Genomic DNA, 23,911 nt, shown 5'->3' with positions numbered 1-23,911 from the left:
ATAACTTAGCGTAGCTCAGTTCCCACTGTTCTGGGCGAAGCAATGGTTTTTGGGAACTACCTGTTCATCCCTTAGAGCTTCAAGTGAGGGCTCTGTCCCCTTCTACCATACCCCAGAAGCCAGTCAAGCAATATCCTACTTAGAACTTTTCCTCTTCCTCCTCCTCTTCTTCCCTCTTTTTCTTTTCTCCTTCTTTCCTCTCTTATTCATGTGCTTGCCTCAGAGTCCCAAGTGTTGGGGCTACAACTGTGTGCCACCTACCATGTCTAGATCTGAGAATTTAAAATTTTTTTATACAGTTTATTATTGAAAACCTTTCAAATGAATAAAACACCACATACCAAAATTAACCAGATCCCAAATCTATGCAACTTTATAAGTTTACATATAGTGTCTTAGTTAGGGTTCCTATTGCTGTGAAGAAACACCATGACCACAGCAACTCTTATAAAGAAAAACATTTAATTGGGGTGGCTTGCTTACAGTTTCAGAGGTTCATCATGGTGGGGAGCATAGCATGCAGGCAGATGTGATGTTGGAGTAGCCGAGAGTCCTATATCTTGCAGGCAACAGGAAGTCGACTGAGTCACTGGGCAGCATCCTGAATGTAGGAAACATCAAAGCCCGCCCCCTCAGTGACACACTTCCTCCAACAAGGCCACACCCACTAAACAAAGCTACACCTCTGTGCTACTCCCTATGAGATTATGGGGGCTAATGGCATTCAGACTACTACATATAGCTAGAATTGTTGTCTGATATAAAGCTGTGAAGTTTCACATTAAATTTAGTACTTTTAGTATTGAATATATTTTATGCACTAATCTACCACCAACTTATATTCTCTTTCATAACTCATGTCCATTGCTTGCATTTTTCTCAGAATTCTTTTTTTAATAGGAAAAAATGTACTCATTAATCAGATTCTATGCAGTTAAAGCAGGGACAGAGCCTTTTTCAGAATGAGAGTATATGAAGGAAGCATGCCATTTTATTTAAATTGCAAATAAAACTCTTTTAAAAAATGAATGAAAGTAGAAACCATCCAACCGTCTATCCTGGAGAAAGCAAGAACTAACTGCCGATGCATGAAGCTAGATGCTTAGTGGGCTCATGATGCTTCTGGAGGCCTGGAGCTCCCTGAGCAGCTGGTGGTTTCCAGCGGGTGCTGGAAGTCAGAGGCCACTGCGGGAGCAGTTTTCTCTTGTCTCTTCCTGCTCGGGACTGCCAGGGAAATCTCTGCTTCAGCTTCGTCACAGGAAGGTGGGTACTGACTGTGCAGTGCACAGGCCAGACCATCGCAGGTCGCAGTTAGCTTTTCTTGAGATATGCTTGACTTGAATTGCAAGCAGAATAAAGTGAGTACTGATGATGCAGCAGGAGTAATTACACTGGAGACAGTCCACGTGGCCACGCTGTTCACAGGGTAGCAAATTCCAGAAAGCACTTCATCTGGGCCCGCATGTATGTTGGGAAATAGGGAGACCTCCATCCTAGATAGAACCAGCAGTTAGCACCCTGCAGTCAAAGGGTCGACCGGGTGTCAGCACAAGCCCTCATAAAGGAAAGAAGGAGGAGTTCCTCACCTCCAGAGAAGTCTTCATTTGCGCAGGTTGGAAAGCAAATCCCACCGAGGAAACAGAAAATGGAGAGGAAGTGGACTTTTCACATTTCTCAGAATTCTTAATGAGATCAGCTCCAGGCATTATGTTTACGTGCGTTCATTCACTTTAGAAAAAGAAAAGTATGAAAATACTCATTTAGTGCTTACTATAATCATACAGATGATATTTACCAAGTGTTCCAGTTTGTTTTCTGTTGCTATAACAACAGAGCCCATCATGGTGGCTGGCAGGGGCAGAAAGCCGAGATCACACCTCAACCACACAAAGGGAGCAGAGAGTGAACTCGAATGTAGGCGGGGTTTTCTATGTAGAGTACTAATCAGCTAGGTCCTGCCAACCACTCCCCCAAATAACCACACAGAGACTTATTCTTAACTACAAATGCGTACGCTTATTTTTGGCTAGCTCTTATAACTAAAATGAACCAGTTTCTATTAATCTGTGTGCTGCCCTGAGGCTTTGATTGCCTCGTGTACGTACTTCCCGTCCTGCTCACTCTGCATCTCATGGCATCTCCTCTAGCTCCGCCCTTCTCCCCTGCCCAGCCATTGGCCAATCAGTTTTTTATTAACAATGGGCACAGCACATATCCACAGTGTGCAGAAGGATTGTTTCACAGCACTGGAACTGTCAAAGCCCACCCCCCACTGAGTTCCTCACTTCCCACCTCCCCAAACACCACCAACAAAGGAGCAAATGTTCAACTATCTGAGCCCGTGGGGGACATTTCTCATTCAAATCGCCACTCCTGTACCGACAGTGTGCCAGGGCTCAGGCTAAATGCCTTAAACATGAGCTCATTTAATTTTCACGGTAGTTTTATGAGATTATCATCTCCATTTTACAGATGAGAGACTTGAATAAAATTCAGGTCTACAGAATTAAGAAATCCAGGCCTATCTTACCTTCAAGCCTACATTCTCCAGAACCAAATGAGTGCTCAAGTCTGTGACCTTGACAGACACAGTCCTTGCCCATAGGATACTTCCACTGTCATAGGAAAGAAAGAAGAGTGAATTCCATGCGGGGAATATGGCTAACCAACATGAAGGCAAGGTGGATGGCAGTCAAAGCTGCCCAGTTGGTTCATCTGTGGCTGTGAAACTGCATCTAGAATATTTTGGGAATGTCGGTCTAGCCTAGAAATGTGAGCCTGCTTATCTAACCTGTGAGTCCTAGCTATGGAGGTGCTGTGGGTATATGGTAGATTCAAGGCTTAATATTCATTGAGAGCGATAAAGAAAAATGTATAGATTCAATATGGAGAATGGCCGTTCTTGCCCCCAGATCATTTAATTCATCTTGCCCAGCAATCCTGGAACACCATCCGGCAAAGAGGGTGAGAGAGTCTTTTCCTTCCAAGACATTTCTTCTGGCAAATAGTTGAGGACTCTAAACATGGCCAGTGATCTTCTGGGCCTTTGTTTGAGAGGAAACAGAGTCCTTTCTGAATAATGGAGCAAGCACATCCATCCGTCAGGTCCATCCCCAAACATCTCTACTTTCCAAGTCTTAGCGGGGAGATTTGCAGGCCAGAGACAGCAGAAAGGGTCAATCTTGCGTCTCAGCCCTCTGGGATAGACACAAGCTTCAGAAAGTACATGATTACTCATATTTTAGTCTGTCTCCATGAAAGTCAAACATTTTATTTTTATTCTAAGTACTTTGGTAGATAAAGGACTCCCCGCCGCCCTAATCTGTTCCTACAAAGATAGCAAAAGATCATGTAAAAATATATTCCAACTGACGGCGATTCTTCAAGGGAGGAAAACGAATTCAGAACTTTATAAACAGCCTATTACAGGAATAACAAACATCGGATCACGCTTCTGAAGTTTTATAATTGCCGGGTCAAAAATTTCGGGACATTTTCCTGAGTGTTGTGCCGGCTGCCAATGCTTTCTTGCGGCTTTAGTTTACCTCAACACACATGGACTGAGCCTTTACTGTCCCGGGCAATATGGAAAAGGGGCTCCACCTGGACTCCAAAAGTGGGTTCAACCCAGAGTTCTTTAAGCTGCCCGTTCATCAATGTCTTTTTTCTGTCAAATAAAGATCAGACCTAACCAGCAAGGATCATTAGAGGATCAACATGGTGATTTTCATGGGCTCAATAAATGGCATTCCCATTCCCTGCCCAAGTTAGGAAGAAATGAGAAGGACAGGCAAAGCAGCCAGGCAGAAGGAGGTCAGTATGTTATATTACCTCACTTACCCATGGGACGAAGTTCAAAGGCCTGGCTTAGGACATGCAGCAACATTGGGCTTTTGTTCTTCTCAGCCCCCTTGCGATGCTGCGTATGGACGTGCTCTTGCCCGATGCTGAGTAAGGCAGAGCTTGCTTCCTTCTCACAGGCAGCTCCCGGGGTGAAGGAGCAGGAACCTGATTGAACTTCACTTGCCTTGGGTCTTTGTGGGTCACGGCTACTGTTGTCTCATGGGCCCCCTCTTCCCATGTGAATTAAGTCATGTGAATTAGGTGAATGCTACTAATACTATATTTAAAATATTTTCCTTGATTTAAAAAGATCTTTTCTACAGATTTTTAAATAAACTGAAGCATTTTTTGTGCACTGTATAAAACAAGCATCAGGAACTCTGGCTACTGTGCCTGATGGATATAGTGTCCCTTGTGTCCAGTCTTGCTCCCAGCATCCCCAACTAGACAATCTTCTTCTCCTGCCCTACAGTGACCCCACAGATGGAAGTAAGTGTTGCCCCAAATGGAGACATGAGTTCAGGGGACAGGATACTCTCCATTCTCCACAAAACAGTAAAGTTCTAGAGAGAATTGTGTGATAATAGCCTAGATGGAATAAAACGCCAAGGTGAGCTAATTACAACCCAAAGCAAGAGGGAAATCAACTCAAAATTGAAGAGCAAGTCCCACGCTGAATGGATGCCCGGAAGCAATTCCTTGAGGTCCTGATATTTCAACTCTGTCTTGCAGGATAAAAGATTTTTGCTAGATAAGGATTTGATCAAGGTAGAATGGAGCGAAATGAAAGAGACATTCCAGACCCCTGGAAACACGTAAGGCATTCTGGAAGTGGAGGAATTCAAAACCCTCCACCTGTCCCAACTCCCTGACTGCTCTATTGGCATTGCATATCAGAGGAGGAAGGGAGGAAAGTCCCCATTCGTTCAGTGCACACCCTTCACGGGGTGCTTAACACACAGCTTGCTTATTCTCCTCCAGTATTTAGAGGTGGATTGGTAACTCTCCTTCTTCTAGACAAAGAAGTTGAGACCTTGAAATTTTCAGTGACTTGCTCCAGCACCTCCTGGGTATCAGCAAGAGGCCAGCAGCCAGAACCCAGGCTCCCAACTGCCTTCCCAGAGCCCTGTCCACGCCTTCCTCCGAGACTTCAAAGGGTTGTTCTGAGAGCTGTACAAAAAGGAATTCTTACAATTATATTTTAGGAAGAATGTTTTTCCAGAGATTCATTTCTGACATTCCATTCCACAGACTCTCAGGCTCCGGGATGCTTTTCTGTTCCTCACCTGCTCATTGTCTGCTCAGGGCCTTCATCTGCTGGCAATGCCCTTTTCTGACCTCTTAGGCTGCATCAAGATTCCTGCTGTCCTGAGGGCCCCAACAGGGGCTGTTCCAGGCTCCTGGCACTGAGCAGGCTCTGTATGCTTGTCCTGAGACCACGCTGGGCTTGTAGGAGCTGACAGTTAAGTGCCCAATGTGTAATATGCACTTGTACATATATATGCCCACTCTTTTATCTGCTCAACACTCCCAGGGCACACGCATCGTTAAAACTAGACAAGGATGCTGCGACTCAGAAATGTCAACTAATTTTCAGAAGATGACACAGGTCTCATTGGCGGTCTGAGGCAAGATTCAGTTTCCCCATCCCACTACGAACTTGCCCTGAATGAGTGACGGGTTCTAGTAGAGCCTCCAGCTTCCTTCCCACCAGGTGCCACTTGGGAGAACCGACCTTTCTGCTTTTGTTCAATTACTTGCAGTCTTTCAAACTACTTTTAGTATTTGGGTCCTCTGTTGTTCTGCCAGTGATGCTTTTTATTTTTTTAGAAAAAGAAAAGAAAGGAATGTCTCAATGTGGTCGGAGCTCCAGCCTATACAGCTTTCAGACTTGGGATCCTTATGTCCAGGACTCTCAATGGCAGGGAGGACAGGTGTGTGGTGCCATGCTTGGCTTCCAGTCATTCTTTTGCAGGCTTTTTTTTTTTTCTCTTTCATCTAGCTTCATCCAGTTCTCTCTCTCTCTCTCTCTCTCTCTCTCGCTCGCTCGCTCACTCTCTCGCCAAAGGGTAATGCTGGAAACTTGAATGTATAAATCTTGCCTGAGAAGCCCCCTTGGTAGACCAAGTCTTGAGGGACCGTCCATGTACTCTATCTCTTTAGCATTCCTTCGCCCACACCAGCACGCCATCCTGGGCCCCTTCCCTTTTGATATTAGATTATTACCCCCTGCAATACCACGGAGCTTTGCCTTGAATTCCAGCTCTGTGACTGGACAGCGGGGTGAGTTTGGGCAGGTGCTTCAGACTCTCTGCTTCTGTGCTAATTCTCCCGGCATCAGCCTTGTAGGGGTGCTTTGAGAAGAAAGCACACGCCTGCAGCACTTCAAGTGTGCCTGGTGGAGTATATACACGCCGTAAATATCAGTGGTTTTTACTGTCACTCTTTCCCAGGGCTGGGCCAAGGGAATGTTCTCCCCCTGGAACTTGGCTCCTGAGCAGAGTGTCTAGAAGACACGAGTACGTCTGAACGGATTCATTTGGCCCGACAGAAATGGTCTGTTGGTCTCTCTGCTCGCTGATCCGGGGCAGTCCTTCTTCCTTCCTCAATCTGGAGTTCCAGCTATTTTTTTTAAAAATCTGTACCCCTCTTTTCACAAACTTCCCCACCTTCTTGCTCCTCCCCCTCCTCCCTCTCTCATCTTCCCTTTTCAGCTTAGTCAGCCTTGGTTTCTGAACTTGCTGCCAAGGAACATTTACTAAGTCAACACCCCCCGAAAGTGGCCCCTCAGCCTCGGGTTAAGTGCTTCATAAAACAGCCTCTTCTTGTGAATTGATAAACTGCCTCCAAGTCCTTCCTCATCTCGGGCCCAGATTTCTATCTACACGGGGCCCTGTAACCAGAGCGCTTGGGCCTGGCACCTGGCTCTATCATTTACTTGCCTGGTGCCCGAGATGAGCTGTTTAGCCACAGTGCCTCAGTTTCCCCATCTGTCAAACATGATAATAATACTAACCGCTTTATGGGAGCTGCAGGAGACTAAATGCTGGAATCCTCTTGGGGTACTTCGAGTGATGCTGGGGAAGAGCGGGGTGTCAGCGCCCTCCTGTCTGCTCATTCTGATCCTGGTACCATCCTTTGGAGCAGCTCAGAATAAATCAAATTAGCTATTTAAGAGCCAAATTCACGTCATTCCCTCAGGACATCCCCTCTGCCCTGCTTCTCCCCCAGCCACCTGCAGGCCTCTTCCCTGTCAGGCCAATCTCCTTGTAGTCTCTATTGGCCAAACTAGAAAGATCTAAGTTTTAAAAATCGTCATCTTCCTGCCTCATTTTACCCACACTAAAACACCAGCCTTTTTTTAAGGCTTTGTCTTTAAAGTCCACCCACGTCCTCCAGTCCCTAGGTCATCTATGAGTGACCCTAGACACTATTTATCTGAGAGTGGAGCCTGAAGTCAGGAGGCATAGAGACACCCTAGGACACCAGCCCCCAACCCCACCCGGACCTGTGGACCAGCTGGCAAGTTCCTGTTCTTTGCCTGTCCTTCCCCAGATGTGGCGTGGCTCTGCGCTGGATTGTGTCTGATTGTTGGTATGCCACTAAGAAGCCTGAATGGTCCCCGAGGTGTGGAGAACAACAACCCGTTGGACAGTCACCTCACTTACTTGGCTTCTGGTGGTTAGAATACATTAGTTAATTCCTCATTGTAACTGATCTGTCATAGGCAGAAGAGTCCCTCCTCCCCAAACCAAAAGGGCACTGTTCTTACAAATGAGGACATTAAAACTTGGAGCTAAGGAACTTGCCCATGGTCATACAGGCACCTAATGACTCAGCTTGCATTTTGGTCTTCAGCTCTTAATTGCACGCTTTGTCCGAAGGCTCAGGGGTTTCAGTACTGTTTCTGAAGGGGCTCCCCTTTACAGCACCCCCTAAGGGCCTATAGACTTTCTATATATAAGCTAGGTAACTCTGGGTGTAGAGTCGCAGCTTAATACTTGGTAAGGCCTCGGGTGTATCTGGATGAGAGAGAATGGACAGGAGAAACAAAAGAGCCCTGTCTCAGGCAAGTCAAGTTGCATCATTTTTCTGTCTTCCCCCTGGCAAGCCCACAGGAGCTTCTAACCAGGGTCTTTCTCTTAGGATCTCTTGTCTTAACTACGTTTTTATTGCTGTGATATAACATCATGGCCAAGATCAATTTGGAGAGGAAAGGATTTATTTGACTTACACATCCTGGTCACAGTCCATCATGAAGGGAAGTCAGGGAAGAATCAAGGCAGGAACCTAGAGGCAGGAACTGAAGCAGAGGCTGGGGGATGCTGCTTACTGACTTGCTCCCATGGTTTGCCAATCCTGCTTTCTTATACAAGCCAGGACCACCTGCCCAGGTGTAGCACCATTAACCATGGGCCCTCCCATTACCAGACATTAATCAAGAAAATGCTCCCAATAAGCCAAGTTCGTGGAGGCAATTCCTTCATTAATATTCCCTCTTCCCAAAGACCTCTAGCTTGTGTCAAGTTGATAAAATCAACCAACCAACCAACCAACTAACCAACCAACTAACAAAACCCAGCCAGAACATCTTTTGAGAGATTGTAAGAAAAACAAACTTTTGACTTTGCCAGTAGTGAGGCGTGCAGCTGGCAGACAGCAGCCATCATGGGGTACAGCCATGGGAGAGTGAGCACTGTGGGTGCTCGGGACCAGGAGCCTCGAAAAGAGTGTATACGACAATGGTGCCAGTGTGGACTCTGAGTGGCTTATGAGCAGTTGCAGAATGTCAGTGGAGGAAATGAAAGCTCTGAATTCGTCTGGGTGGTGAGGACTTTGAGGCTACCCAGAGGACGCATTCAAGAACCAGCCAGGAGCTGGAGAAATTCAAGTGGTGAAACTACATTTCAGTTGATGAGAGCAGGAACTGGTGGGGCACTCCGGATGTGCAGCTGAAGCACGCATGGAATCAAGTGGATGGATATTGAGCCCGAACGGAGGCAGCGAGCGGGGGCGGATGCACAAAGCTGGGACAGCAGATTCCGCTGATTTGAGATAGCCTCGTGGACGACACATCTGGCAGCTTTCAGCCAAGCGGGGAACAAAATTTAGCTCTGGCTTTTTTCAACCAAGGCCAAGCATCCAGTGGCAATTCTGGAACAACAGACTGTCAGCCATTGGTGAATCCGGCTTCATTTTATCAGATACCAGCTTTGACAAGGCTGATGAGTCACGGGACTAGGGTGCTTCTTTGGTGAAGAATGTCAAAATGAAGACGTGAGAAACGAGGCATTCCAACAACTGACAGTTCACTGATGGCCCTCCTGGGCCTGCGAAGAAAACGTGTTCCGTGGCTCTAGGGTAGACCAGGTAAAAGAATCGAATCGATCACGGTACAAACTACAGTGGCTGTTCCCAGTGACGGCAGGCCATTGAAGCTTTGCCTGCGATTGAGACCTTGCCATCTTGGACCAGGAGTTGAAGGAAATCAGGTTCTTTACAAGCTGTTGATAGTGACTCCACTCTGAACGGCAGACTACCGGAGCCCATAACTGAGACAGACAATTCACCTCAGAATAACAGAGGCGTGTGCCTGTATGATTTCCTTCAAAGACAGTTATTAACCCTGAATCTTGTGTTCTATATGGAAGGCAGATAAAGTTTGACAAGCTGTCTTCAAAGTGTCAAGAATGTTGTTTGGTCTTTTAAGAAGGTCAGGACTGTGTCCTCTTCCCTGAATTTCTCCCCTGGTAGGGACACGTGTCCAGACTGGAGAGCCAATGTCAGTGGATTTTGTGTCCTAGAGCAAACAGGTGGGTTTCCCGCAGTCAATAAACCCCGGGGATACTAGGCAGAAATGGCTTTACTTGAGGTATGAAACAGGGAAAATTTGCCTTGTTGACCTAAGTTGGTGGCAGACTTGCTTTTGTCCCCAAACCTGTTAGTGCTCTTGGAAAGATTATACAATCACGGTGACAGGGTGCGAGACAAGTTGGCATTCAGGAGCGGTCACGGGCACCCAGTCAGCTCACTTTAGCCTCGTATCCATGATGTTGAGCTCCTGTTGTCATGCTGGGTGCAGATGTTCTTATTCCGCCATCGTGAACTGATTCCAGGATTCCAGGGGCAGAGAAAGCAGAGGTTCCATCACCTTGAGTTAACACTTGATGTTCTGGAACACTGTCACTGGGTCTGAGTCAGGCACAGCAGGGACAACTATTGTAGGGCCAAAGACTTAAGCTGGATTGGCAACATCCATCTTAGTGTTCAGACTCTGAGCCACTCTCCGCAAGGGAAGCCTGAGGAAGGCCAGTGTGTCCCTGTTGGCCCAGGGCGGTTCACTGACAGCCCGGTACGTGGCCTCTATGCTGCTGTCTTCATCTGTTATTTATGCTGCCTCCGTGAAAACACTGCTTAGTGAAAAGGTCAGAAGGGGTTCTTTGAGGTTTCGAAGGAAGTCTTTCAGGAGGCTACAGATGTCATGGGTCATCCACTTCGCTGAGTACAGTTTTCACATTGAGAAATTTCTTTCTCAGCTTTTTTTTACTGTACGGTCACAGCCAGGGATCCTGCGTGTGCCAGCCTCAGTCAGACCTCTCAACCCAATCTCAGACACACAGCTGATAGCAGTAGCAGGGATTGTGGGAGAAATCTGGGACTAAGTCCACCGACACCGACACTCCCTCTCCAGTCTTGACAAGTGTTCCCACCAGGGGAGAAAGGCAGGGAAGAGGACACAGTCCCGACCTTCTTGAAAATCAAATGACAGTCTCGGCACTTTAGAGACAGATTGTCAAACTTTCTCCACCTTCCACATGGAACACAAGAATCACACTGTCCAAGTAGGGAGAAATAGAGTTGCCCAGCCCCAAGCTCTTGAAGTGAAGCTGAAGTCATGGTATGATCCAAGATAGGCCAACAGAGAACTCGTCCTGGAGATCCCTAGAGATTGCAAGAAGGTCCTGTCTCAACCTTTTATTTGGTCCCCTGATCCCTACAAGGAGGTTTATGACTCACAAAGCTCTTAACAATGCGCCCCTATCTCGCCTTTCTCTGTGAGTCACGCTCCCGTATACCTGTTGGTCTGTCTGTCCACATACCTGTTGGTCTGTCTGCGCAGAAATACTCTCCAGTCAGGCTTTTACTCATGCTGTCCCCAGAGCTTAGCTGTTGCTCCCCCATTTCTGTCCCAGCAACTTGTACTCACCCTTCAAGGCACACCACGATGTCATCTTCTCTGCGGGGCCTGCCCTGGAGTTTCCTGACTTGTTTCCTCCTCAGTTCCTACAGATTTTGGTCCTGCCTTGCTACAGTAATTATCGTACTGCTAGGCTGTTCACTGTGAGGTTAATGCACACACACTGAAACCACACTGCCTGGTCTCAAATCCCAGCTACACCACTGACCAGCTGTGTGCCCTTGGCCAAGGTTTCTCTTCCCAGCTTCCTGTTACATAAAACAGGGCTGTGAATATTTACCTCCCAAGGTCTTAAAAGGGTTCAATAGACTAGTGCGTGTCAAGTGCTTAGACCACTGCCTGGCACACAGCTATTATTATTATGACCTTTACCTGTTTGCCATTAACATTCATGGTCTTTACCTGACTAGATCCACCTGCGCATCAACCACCATGGTCAGGCCAATGGTAACCCACGTCAATAAGCTGGATCTAAAGGTGTATGAGGGTTCCCACAGTTCCTTGTGTATACACCATGTGAACAGATGCAGACACATGGCTCTTGAGTTCCAATCTCTGCTCCCCTGAGCTCACGGCTCTGCTCTGATGTCTTTACAGTCCCCAGCAGCACGAACTGCTCGGTCCCCACAACCCAGACAAAAGATACTACAGTGCTCTTGTAGACATCTCGGTGATTTCAAACCAAGACAGGGTTTCTTATTCTAACTAGTTATCCGGCTAGTCTTATGGGGTGCTCACTGGTGACACCATGTATTGTCTCTCAGAGAAGTCTGAGCAGAATGCTGAAGACACCATTAGGCTTGGGGCTTCTAGTTCAGATGCCATGTCTGAGTCAGTAGTATATCTACTCCACAGAACAGTACCAAACCCAGTGGTCATTTAAAACAAAGAGCAGGCTAACCAAATCAACATACAAGGCAACAGATGAACAAACTAGGTGGGGCCTAGTGGCACAGGTTGGTAATTCTGGCCACTTAGAAAGCTGAGTCAGGAGGATCACAAGTTTGAGGCCTACCTGAGCTACAAAATAAGTTCAAGACCAGATTAGGCAATTTAAGGAAATCTCATCTCAAACTAAAGAGTTTTACTTAAAAAAAAAAAGAAAGAAAAGAAAGAAAGAAAGAAAGAAAGAAAGGAAGGAAGGAAGGAAGGAAGGAAGGAAGGAAGGAAGGAAGAGAAAGAAAAGGCAGGGGTGGTGGTGTCAGAACATGGTAGAGTTCAGTGCTTGGAAGTAGAGACCTTATCCAGTGTATGGAAGTCCCTGGGGTACATCAGTACTCAGACAAGCAAACAACAGATCAGTTATGTGTCCTCAGACAAGGTCTCCTGCCTAGACTACAGAAGAAGTTCAAGACCAGATTGGGCAACATAGTGAAAGTTAAGTGGGCCACGCGTTACTGTTAGCTTGAACACACCTGGTATATGCCACAAAGTGAGGGTCGGAGTGGCTGGCTGACTCTGCCTGGGTTTTCTCTACTGACCTCTGATTGACACATGGCTGCAGATCTTGACTCGTTTGTGTTCTCCTCCTCCCTGTATCGTTATGGACTTTATCCTGTGCCACTATCTGGAATAACAGTAACCTGGAAATATCCTTTACCCATCTCCAGAGCAAGAGCAAATACGGTTGGGTACCTAAGATGAACCTGGACTTTCTCCAAGGTTTGGCTTTGTATCAAGATACCTGATAACTTAGAATCACAGACACATGGACTGTTAGGACTGCAATAAGGGGTCCGTGGAATTTAACCCGAGCTCTCCCCTTTACCAAGAGGCCAAAGAGTAACTATCAAGGCTGCTTGACTGTATGTCAATTAGACCCTGAGCTCTGCTCTCCTCAAGTCTCTCCTGAGTTGTGCATTTCCTCCTGGCCTCTCACTGCCCCACCAACCATGGTCTCTCATACATAGCCTTGCCGTCAAGTGACGAGCTGGGTCTTAGCCCCAGGGAATTGCGGGAGTCCACAGAAACCAGGCAGGACTGGGAGTATGCTGCACAGTGTTAGCAGGCTCAATGGCAAGCCTGAGCTTTGCAAACTCTTAGCTCTTCAGGATTTAAACTTCCACCTCTGCTCACCCAGAGGCACCCCCAGCCCCAGACGCATAAAGCGCTTTCCCAGGGTCTGCCAAGGCCGCTCTTATCTCTAGCAGAAGTTCACCTCTCACCCAGCCTACTTCCTTTCACGTCTTGTACGGGTGATGGGGAAGGGGTTTGTTGAATGGGGGAAGCTAACATTTTTTGTTTTGTTTTGAATAGTTTTGTTCAGTATCTCTGCTTTTTCCCACAAGCTATTGGCAAAGCTTTGAAAGGAGGGCTCCCAGCCTAAGGACTAATTTACTTGGGCCAGAGAGAGAAATTGTTCTGTAGTAGAAAATCAGAGGTCACTCCAAAGTTGTTTAGTTTGCTAACTGAAAACTGAAATATTAAAAAAGGCTGCTGAATGAATTCTGTTAAATCTGCAGACATGAAACGATGTCACCCAAGGGCTTGGCAAAGGATGGATGTGATATATCTCCTGTGTTCATCTTTGGATGCTGGCTTTCTAGTGGAGCGGTAATGTGCTTGTCGATAGAAGAGCTTGTCTTTGGATGCTGTCTCCTCTGGGTACACCCATGATAATCACTAGGTGAAAGGGATGTCACTATTGACATAAAAAATGTCCCTGAGACTTGCTGATCAAGAACAACATCAGAGTGCAAAAAAGTATTCATAATACATTCCTAAATATGTAGCAGCGAGGTCATAAGCATAAACATATGGTGGAAGACTATCTAGTAATTTTTTAAACAGTGTTGACGGGCGGTTATTTGGATTTTTCTGTATTATCTAATTTTTTTATTTAGTATACTATTAGTGTGTGTGTGTGTGTGTGTGTGTGTGTGTGTGTGTGTGTGGTATATATGTACATGTACAACTAACTGTGGATGCCAGTGGCCCATGATGGACGTCTTCCTCTATCATTCTTTTTTGAGACAGGGCCTCTCACTGAATCTGGAGCAGACCCAGGGAGCCCCCAGGATCCTCCTGTGTATACGTCCCCAACACTGGGGTTATAACTGCTTAGCTTTTTTCCCTCCCTTCCTCCTTTTCTCCCTCCCTCTCTCTCCCTTCTTTTCTTCCTTCCTCCCCTAATGTGGGTGCTGGGGATCCATAATCAGGTCCTGCACTTGCACATCAAATTCTTTGCCCGCTGAGCCATTTGCACAGCCCCCCACTGGTATTTTCATAACTAGGAAATCCTCCATGAGTTAAAAATCAAAGACAGCAGTTCTGCCGTGCCTGCACTGGGAGACTGCTTTATGAAAGAGACATTGCTGAGAGGTTCCATCCTGGCATCAGGAATTTCAGGTGGATAATGAGCATATTTCCTTTTTCTAGATCAAGAGGGAGGGAGTCAGGAAAGGGGCATCCTCACTGTGGGTGTGGGCAGAAGGCTCTGACATCTGAAACTCAAGAGAAGCACGTATCCGTAGAGCTGTTCCTCAACATGGCCGTGCTTTCTGATCCAATGCGGACTAGCTGATAGTGTCTCCAGCCCTCTCAACCCTACTGGTAAATAACAATTTCCCTTAAGTGAGTCTTCAGGGCCTAGCCTGGGAAGCTAATTATCTTTCCTGACATTATTTCTGCAGAAAAAAAATGTGCTCTGATCTTCACGACACCAGTTTACACTGAAGCTTTTAGAATGTGGTCATTTTTGGTTTGGAGACCTAACTAGTCCAAACTTTATTCATTAACTACTTAAAAACAAAACAAAACACCAAGCCCTAGTGTTTTGTAGTAGATCACAAGTATCAGGCTGAGACCTCTGGTTTGTACTTCGTCTGTTAATCTGTCACCTCACCATAGGGTTTTCAGGACTGCGGGGGTCTTAGATATTGGTACCTGGTGGCTCTCACGGCTGCTTTGCATCTTCCTTACCGCTGCTCCTAAGCCTTGCTTTCCTTCCCGTGAGTTGCTGGGAGTAAGTTTAAGGAAAGGCGTTTTTATTTTAGGGGTTTGTAAGCGTGAGTGAAGTCCTACTGAGTGTGTGCTGTTGACATGAGCAAGACCATGTCAAGGAATCCAAAGTCCCAGACCTGTGCGGGTGGTAAGCCTTCTGTGAGGGAGGCTGCGAGGGAGGACAAACCTTCCTAGGGCCATGTGCAGATGCTGACAGTGTGTGCAGAAGATGTCCGCTAAAGCTGTTCCCTGTAGAGGTTAACTGTTTCTCCACAGCGACAGCTCCCATCGAAATCAGCTAAACCTGCCTCCCTGTTCAGCTCTATACCATAAACCCAACCTCTGTTCAGCTGTATCCAGTAGCCCTGCCTCCCTGTTCAACTGTAAACAGTAAACACACGAAGCTTGCAGGACACCCCCATCAGAGAGCCTGAACCACCCGACCTTGGCTTTTCTGTGTCCTTGCATCCGTCCTCCTTTCTTTTGCCACCCCCATTAGGTCAGTCCTTGGAGCTGTGTGGAGCACAGCGGATAAGTACTCACTGACTCAACTCGTTACAGATTTGGGGAGGTCATGCCAAAGTTTGTGATCCCGAGGCTCCCTAGCATTTAAGGCAGCCTCAGAATTTTCTAGAAAGGTATGAGAAGAGCTGGGTGTGGGTCCTGTTGGGTTGTATGAGTCTTGGAAGGTTAACCCACAATTTGAGATGGTCTCCCCACATCTGACAGATGGAGACTGAGCAGAAAGACTCACTTCATATTAAGGGACAGATACCAACCTGTTTGCTAAGAGGCCTGTAGGTCAAGGAAGAGGCCGCTGCCACACTGATTTTGTAGACTGCAAAGCCATCGCACTAACTAGAGCCTTATGGGAAATAACCTTGATTAATTAGATTTGGAGCAGTGAACTTTGACCTTTTCTGGGTCAGGAGCATTTATAATTTAGGTAGGATTCTATATACTCCATGATGCCTAGATGATGTTTAAGGGGTTCATGTATGTAACATGAAGCTCCTCTGGTCTATACACCAAATCATATATGCAGCAGATTCTTGTGATTTTCTGTGCATGTGCACATAGAGGCCAGACGTCATGTCTTAGGTGCGTCCATCTTGTATTCTGAGGTAGAGTCTTTCCATGACATTAGGAGCTTTCTGACTAGGCTATGTCGGCTGGCCAGCAAGCCCTGGGAATGGACTTACTTGCCCATCTCCCCAGAACTGGAATCATGAGGATGTGCCACCATGCCTGACTTTCTTTGTGGAGTGTAGGGATCTGAACTAAGGTCCTCATACTTTCCCAGCAAACCCTTTACCAATTGAGCCACCTCCGCAGCTCAGGCTCTGACTTTCCCGGGGGAGAGCAGACAGCAGACAAGGGTCACGACCTCTCTTTTCTGATTCTTTCAGAAACTACACTGCTTTCGTGCATAGCGTCAAGTTGTTCAAGACCAAGAGACATCAAGAAATAGCTTTGTCTCTACTGTTAGCAGGTTAAGCTCAAGGGCTTTGACCTGAGTCCTCTAAAAGATGTAGAAGGATCTATAACCAATCACCAGCCCTGCTCAACCCTCAGGGAAGTCCCCAGATTTCCTAGATTCCTTGAGAAAGCTGTCTTCTGTTCCTAGACAAATTGCTCAGCCTGTCAGGGCTTCAGGGCCCTGGTCTGCCCAGCTCATCTTTGCGTTTTCTTTGCTCCTAGTGTTCCCGTGTTTGTGGTTCTGAGAGATCCGAGAAGACGTGGCTCTTGTCCACTCTTGTCATCAAGATTTCTGTTCCGAGAGGGATTTCTAGGGGCATTTGTGCATCTGTCTGAGAACTATTTGGCTTCAGGGGGAAGGCAGGAAACCAGCACTTTTACCTCGTTTTTTTCTTTTTCTTTTTTCTTTGAGAAGAAACTCGTCAAGAGCCTCTCAAAGTGCAGCTGTCTGCAGGGTCCACGCACACATCCATCTGAATGAAACTTCCACCTACAGACTTGAAAAGGCAGATCCAGCCTCAGGGACTCAGCTGCGGCCAAAGAAACAGGAATCGCTCTTGAGTCTCGGGCATTCTCTGGCTTTCGTGACTCACCTCCCTCTGCTCTTCCAGAAAGCAAGGCACAGGAATGGATTTATGGGTCCTGTCCAGAGGTCTTTAAGTAAACAGTGCTAACAGCCCTTTCGGGATCCAGACAAGCTTGATTTCAGGCCCCTGGGAGGAAGCTAATGACTTGTAGTTACTTCGGCTATTGTGTTCCGAAAACAATTTGACTTCCCTTTAGATAGCCTCCAGTTCCTTCTTTACAAATTGAGGTGCTGGACCCAGGGCAGGGCTGAGCTGGCCAGCTCCAGAGCACAATACCCTCATCTAAGGGCCTTTTTCTTAAGAACCTTAAAGGCACTTGGCAGGCTGTTGGGCAGGCAAGGCTCTGTGAATAGGAAGGACCCTGACTTGGCCTGTCTCTAGAAATCTCACCCTCACTCAAGAGCCTATAATAATACTTAAGGTGTATAATTTCCAAAGAACAGATTTGGGAAGGACTGTGCAAGTTACGACCACTTTACAGATGGAAACACTGAGACCACACAATTAGCCAGGGAACGGGTTGGGATTCCATCTCAAAGCTGACAGCCAGCTAGGTGCTCTCTCAAACAGCCTCTGTGGGAGCTGCAGGCTAAGAATGCATATTTCAACGTTGCTGGCTGTTGCAGGGCAAGAGCCCCATTCTCTCCTTGTCCTCCAGAACTCAGGTAGGGTTGGGACTCCGGTCTGGGAATTGCTTTTCTTTCAGACAGTCTTTCTTTCATACCCCAGGCTTGACCAAGGATGACCTTGAACTCCTGATCCTCCTATGGGCTGGAATGACAGAGCTACCACATCTGGCCCACAGGGAAGCAATTTTTCAATCTTCCTTCTACCACAGGTACACCAGACCCATTCTGCTAGCAAATATCTCCCTAGGCTTTCTCTGAAAGTAAACTGAACATCACTGACTTTCTCTTGACTTTTTAGAAAGTGGAGTATAGGTAGACTTTAATATTTTTATTACTGACTCATTTATATGCAGTATGTGTGTATGGATATATCTGTATATCACATATTATAGGTACATACACACAAGAGAATATCCCTGCAGTGTTTGCCACATTTCAGATAAGATTCATCTCGTTCAATAGCCAGTCCATAGGTTTGACAGTCATTAACATTATTTTAATTTTAAAACTGAAAAAGAGGGTCACATAGATGCTAAGTGATTCAGTCAAAATTGGAACCCAAGTCCGTACTTCTATTATTATTGTGGCTTGAACATAGAGACCTAGGCATGCTAGGCAATTGCTCTACCACTGAATTAAATGTCTGATTTGAAGCTTCTCTGTGTGGGTGGAGATTGGCATGCACATATATGTGTGCCCGAGTATTGAGGCCAGACACCAATGCCAGTTGTCTTTCCCTATTGCTCTCTAACTTATTTGGGGGTGGGGGTGTAAGCACAGGACCTCTCGTTCCTGTATCTTACCGATTCAACAAGACTAGCCAGCCAACAACCTCTAGGGCTCCTCTGGCTATGCCTCTCGCCGTACCCAGCTTTTGAGACACGTGTTGGGTCTGACCTTGAGTTCTCATGCGCGTGTAGCAAGCAGTTTACTGAGAGCCCTCTCCCCGAATCCCATGGAATCCAGTACTTTTCAGTATATCCCACTAGTATCTACCACCACAGGGACAATGGCAGTACTCTTCATTGCCCCATGCCCTGCCCATTTTATCGTGAATGTTTAGCTGACTGGGTATAAGCCTAACCTTTGAAAAACCAGGGGAAAATTGAAACTTTCTCAATGCTTCTACTTCCTGTAATAACTGGACCCTGGGAGCCTAGGTTGAACCTAGAACATGATGGGGAGATGTACAGCTTCGGTCCTCAAGTTGGGGGTTGAACATCTGTGGCTAAATTTTCAGGGGGGCACAGGGTGTTTGTTGTACCTCCATTCGCTTCTAAGAGTCCCCCTCAGTTTCAGAGTAACTCCTCTGACCTCGAGGTCACAGCAGAAGTTGTCCAATCTTGTGCCTTAAGATCTTGGTCACTAGGCCACTGTCCTAGTTGGTGTTCTATTGCTGGGATTAAAAACTGCCCCCAAAACAACTTGGGGAAGGAAGGGTTTATTTCACCTGTCAGATTAAAATCCATCATTGAGAGTACTCAAAACAGAAAGCTGGAAGCAGGAACTGACCTTCCCCCGGGCCCCGGCCATTGAGGAGTGCTTCTTACTGGCTTGCTCTCCATGGCTTGCTCAGCCTGCTTTATAACTCAGGACCACCAAACCAGGAGTGGTACCACCCTTAGTAGGCTGGGCCCTCCCACATCAATCATTAATCAAAAAAAAAAAATGAGCCCATAGACTTACATACAGACCAATCTAATGGAGGCATTCTCTCAATTGAAGTTCCCTCTTCCCAGATAATCCTGGCTTATGTCAAGTTTACAAAAACTAACCAGTATGACCACCTAGTACCCACCCTTGTACTCAAAGGAGAAGCAAGTCATCTTTAGTCCTTGTGAAGTAGAGGGGCAAGGATAGGCAAGAATGCATCCCTTGGTAAAAGAAGAAAGGGAGGGAGAGAGGGAGGGAGGGAGGAAGGGAGAGAAGTTATAATCTCTATACCTTGTCTGCAACAGGCCCAATAGCTAAGATTCTCAATAGTTTAGTTTCAGGGATTTCCTGGACTTGGAGAGCAAATGCCATCCCAAGATGGCCCAGGCAAAGAACCCACGTTTTTATTTTAGAGTGAAATCTCCAGTCCTGGGCTTTCAGGAGCCTAGTATTTTTGTCCAATACTCTGACTTCAGTGGGAGAGAATCGGGTGTGCCTGTTATTGAGGGTGTGGTAACGACTGTGAGGGTGATGGTGGTGATTCCATCCCCTCTTCCTCCCCTCTGTTGGCTCAGCCCACCTCAAAAGAGTTCTGAAGTCTGGGAGCCCAGAGGACCCCTAAACCCGAATAGGTAGGGTCAATTTTAACTCGTCTGTGGGGATTAGAACTTGAAACATGATGCGAGTAAAGAAACAAGGAAGTCAGTCCGCGTTTCTTTCGCCTTCTCGGGGGGGAAAAAAAAGGGACAAAGTGTTCTTGTCCCTTTTTCTGACCAGGATCAGGGAAGCTGAAGTCCTAAAGGGAATGGTTCAAGCCTGCGGTGTTTGCATCTCAGCCGGCAGAGAAGTGTGACCTCAGCCCACTAACCACAGCTCCGATTACCCATTTACACCCTCCAATTAGGCACTGGGGACTCGTTGCTCTTGCAATTAGCTGCTGACAGAAATTACTCGCACGCCTTGCCTTCTCGTACAGACTATAAAGGAGAGGTAGCTGTTCAAACATCTGGACCACAACGTCTTGGGAGGGAAATGGGAAGAACCAGAGATTCACTGGGTAAAGCAAACATGGAAAATGTGTCTCCTCATCCCCCTCTTGTTTCTAAAGGGGGAAAAGAAGCAAGTTTTGAGATACCGCCTTGAGAAAATCCTCGGTGGAGGATGTGGGGATCTCAGACCGTGCCAAGTCATCTTTGTAATTACAGGGGGCACGGCCTCTCCTGCCAGGGGTAGGGTCCATTATTATCATGCTCTTACTTGGGGTACCATGTGTCCCTTTCTTACTAGTCCAGTGGGGTTCATATTTTCTTCACAGCTGTGGGGCAAAGTGATGACCCTTAGCCTCAGCAAAACTTTTCTCCGCGCCCTAAAATATGTTGGCCAAGCTACTCAGCTTCTCTGAGTCCGGACTTTTTTTTACATTAACACGGAATAACAGCATCCTCTTAGTCCTGCGGTATTGCACTGGGAACTGAAGATGCTCCCCTCCTTTCCACTGTGCTATGACACCACAAAGCAATCACACTCTGGCAAAAGAGTTTTCCCCCTCATGTAATTTAGCAAAGGATTACATAAACAATGCTGTGTTTATATTAATTGTTTTACAATTAAGCACTCTATTTTGGAAGTAGAATGGCAGTTCCTTGTGGCCTTTGTTTCTCAGCAAACAGTCCAAAGAGGTGGCCAATGAGTCTTTGCCGCGGCTGTGATAAAGATGCAGTTTAGATGGTTCTCATGGTTGTTCTTCTATGGGCTGGAAAGAAGGCTCCGTGTAGTGAAGAGCACTTGCTGGTCTTGCAGAGGACCCTCGTTGGGTTCCCAGAGCTCATGACTGTCAGCCCAGACTGCCTTTAACTCCAGATCCCAGGGGATCTGACACCCTCTTCCGGCTGCATGGGCACTGCCCTCATAGCGCCACATAGACACATGCACACACATAGCTCCACATAGACACATACACACACATACCAATAATTAAAAAGAAAGTAAATCTTAACAAACAAACAAAAAACTTAGATCATTAGTCTATATTTTCATCTTGTACTGGGTGGTTTTGTGTGTCAACTTGACGCAAGCTATAGAGTCATCAGAGGAAGGAGCCTCAACTGAGGAAATGCCTTCTTGAGATCCAGCTGTAAGGCATTTTCTCATTTAGTGATCGCTGGGACAGGGCCCAGCCCATGGTGGGTGGTGCCATCCCTCAACTGCTGCTCTTGGGTTCAACAAGAAGGTGAGCTGAGCAAGCCAGGAAGCAGTTCCTCTCAGTGCGTGCCTCCAGGACCCTGCCCTGTTATGAGTTCCTATCCTGACTTCCTTTAGTGATGAACAACAATACTGGAGTGTAAGCTGAACGAACCCTTTCTTCCCCGATTGCTCTTTGGTCATGGTGTTTCGTTGCAGCAACAGAAACTCTAACTAGGACACATCTCCAGGTGAAAAAATTGTGAAGTGTGCTAGCATGGCCCCACATAGAGCTGGCTTTGTAGTACCATTTTTAATGGGTGGAGCCACCCTCAATGCCTCCTTCCACACGGAGCATGGGGAGGAAGGGGGAGGACACAGCAGGGTTTCTGTTCGTTCCCCAGGCCTTGTCTGAACCTCTGTCTAGGGCGTTAGGGATCCGCTCGCGATGCTCTGGTTTGTGAGGACAGCTGTTCTGGGTGCTTTAGAGAAGCCATCCAGACTTACAGCCTGAGTGACATGCTCCTTACTTTTGTCATAGTCCTGGCCTTGGCTCCAGAGAGATTCTGGCAAGTTTTAAATAAACGACGCTTCCAAAGTCCTTCTAAAAGCACTTGTTTTGAGCCTGTCACCATATGCTCGATCTTGATGTCATGCTGAGCCTTGTGCCTGACTTCCTGAAGTCTCCAATGACTCACCTGTTTCCCTACTGAGGTTGTCTCCAGGTTGGATGGCAGTCTCTGCCTGTTATGCCCTGGACTGTCTATCCTCGTGAATGTGTCTATATCTAGGCCTGTCTTTTCCTCTAGGTACTCAAAGAAAAATGGCGCTCTCTCCGTATCCACGATGACCTAGGCATCGATCCTGGCATTTCGTTTTTGCTTTGGCAGCCTCATGCTCTATGAATGAATATTCTGTTAAACCCTCCCCACTTTCAGATCACCCCCAGGTGAGACCTTCTGGGATCTTAACTGTCTGTCTCTGGCTAGAGATAATAGTGTGTCTCCAGGTGCCTTGTGTGACGAAGTAGCTGGGGAGTAGGGACAAAGTCGCAGCATGGGGGTGATTTGGGAAAATAAAAACTGGGACCCAGGACCAATTACCTTCAGGGGCTGAGCTCTCTCCCAGCATAGTCAGCACGAGGAGGGAGGGAGCAAGTTCTGTGCTGCCCCACACTGAGCTGTATTCTGTAGTCATACACTGTCCCTCCCTATACTAGTCACTAGCCCAAGTCCTTACAGATGTCATCGGCTTTTATGATAGCCCTGGGAAGTAGAAATCATCACTGCAGTTTACCTGAAGAACCTGAGCTTCATGGAGGGTAGCTTGCCCAGTGCTGCTCTCGGCTGCGGAGTAGCAGAGCCAGGACTCAAACCCAGGCAGGCTGGCCCGGCACATTCTTGCTAAGGAATCGAGGTCCTGCGTTTGTTTTTCTCAGAGCTTGTCCCTTTTCTGGATCCCGTAAATGAAGCCCCACAGTTCTGTCCTCTCCTGCTGGTCCTCAGCTTATTCACCCCTGGAAAATGAGTCCGTCTGTGACTAGCTCTGGATGAGGAAGGCGCCAAGTGGAGCAAGAGGCGGGGCTGTGTGCTGGCTGCCACCTGCCACCCACTGTGGTATGTGACACTGTTCGGAAGTCTAGACTGTCCCTCAGTTTCCCTCGATGAGATTCTCCGCCTCAGCTGTCGTATCTGTGGGCTCTTAGTCATTGGCTTTTCTGAATTCAGTAACCCCCTCTGTCACAGCCCCACTGGGTCCATGGCTTAATGCTGAAACAGAGCAATTGATACAAGACGGAAGAGGAGGCGGTCTGAGGTGATGGGTGCACCATGATGTCTGAATTTGCTCTCCTGAGATAAACAGTATTCTAAGATGGCTCACTGGCTCAGCTGCACTGGGGTGTCTGGATACTTCTTTAGATGGCCCCAGGAGGTGAATTTCAGTGTTGGCTAAAACTTTGAAGCCTAACCTGCCACTCAACTGATATGTTACTCCATGTCTTCGACCCTCTGTTTCCTCAGGGACATTGTAGAAAAATGCCTACATGTGTGAAATCAGAAACCGGGGTGGTTAGATGGAATAAAACAGGCCACCTATGCGAAGCCCTCGTCCAGTGCCCAGGCTCTCAGACGATGCTGTCCTTTGGTTAGAGAGGAGGGAACGAGAACACTCTGGGTGGTGGGAAGGTGGCTCCACCATTTGGAGCTCCAGGTCAAGGTCTTCCGCCATTCTGGTGAAGCTTGCGTCCATTCTAGGTGTCAAACCTCTGAGGCTTGGAAGAATTACTTTTCCCCGGGCTCTCTGAGGGCTTGCTGTGTGGAGGGACACCTTCTTCTCTGGTGACAGAGAAAGGATGGGGGAAAGGGATTATCCTTGGAATGCTTCAGGAGAGCAGAATT

General features: G+C 47.1%; 1 long non-coding RNA gene and 2 pseudogenes across 4 annotated transcripts; 1 reads left to right on the top strand and 2 right to left on the bottom strand.

The window, feature by feature from the left end:
• Positions 1-445: 445 nt before the first annotated feature.
• On the bottom strand, positions 446-7,444 carry LOC125408701 (uncharacterized). 4 transcript variants are annotated; one of them, XR_014997684.2, is made up of 5 exons: positions 3,841-4,943; positions 2,531-2,615; positions 1,587-1,728; positions 1,051-1,493; positions 446-601 (listed from the first exon to the last, which is right to left on the bottom strand). It is a non-coding gene; the product is annotated as an uncharacterized LOC125408701 (long non-coding RNA). The 4 variants fall into 4 exon arrangements; XR_015735368.1 differs by lacking the exon at positions 3,841-4,943 and adding an exon at positions 6,860-7,444 and having other exon boundaries at positions 446-1,493; XR_014997685.2 differs by having other exon boundaries at positions 446-1,493; positions 3,832-4,940.
• Positions 7,445-8,047: 603 nt separating this feature from the next.
• On the bottom strand, positions 8,048-11,437 carry LOC125408690 (rac GTPase-activating protein 1 pseudogene; annotated as a pseudogene).
• LOC125408975 (rac GTPase-activating protein 1 pseudogene) lies at positions 8,580-9,647 on the top strand (annotated as a pseudogene).
• Positions 11,438-23,911: the final 12,474 nt, after the last annotated feature.

Source organism: Myodes glareolus, chromosome 17 (assembly GCF_982192425.1).
Source record: "Myodes glareolus chromosome 17, mMyoGla1.1, whole genome shotgun sequence".
Classification (NCBI taxonomy): domain Eukaryota; kingdom Metazoa; phylum Chordata; class Mammalia; order Rodentia; family Cricetidae; genus Myodes; species Myodes glareolus.
The sequence above is the reverse complement of the archived record's forward strand: the minus strand, read 5'-3'. Positions and strand labels throughout refer to the sequence as shown.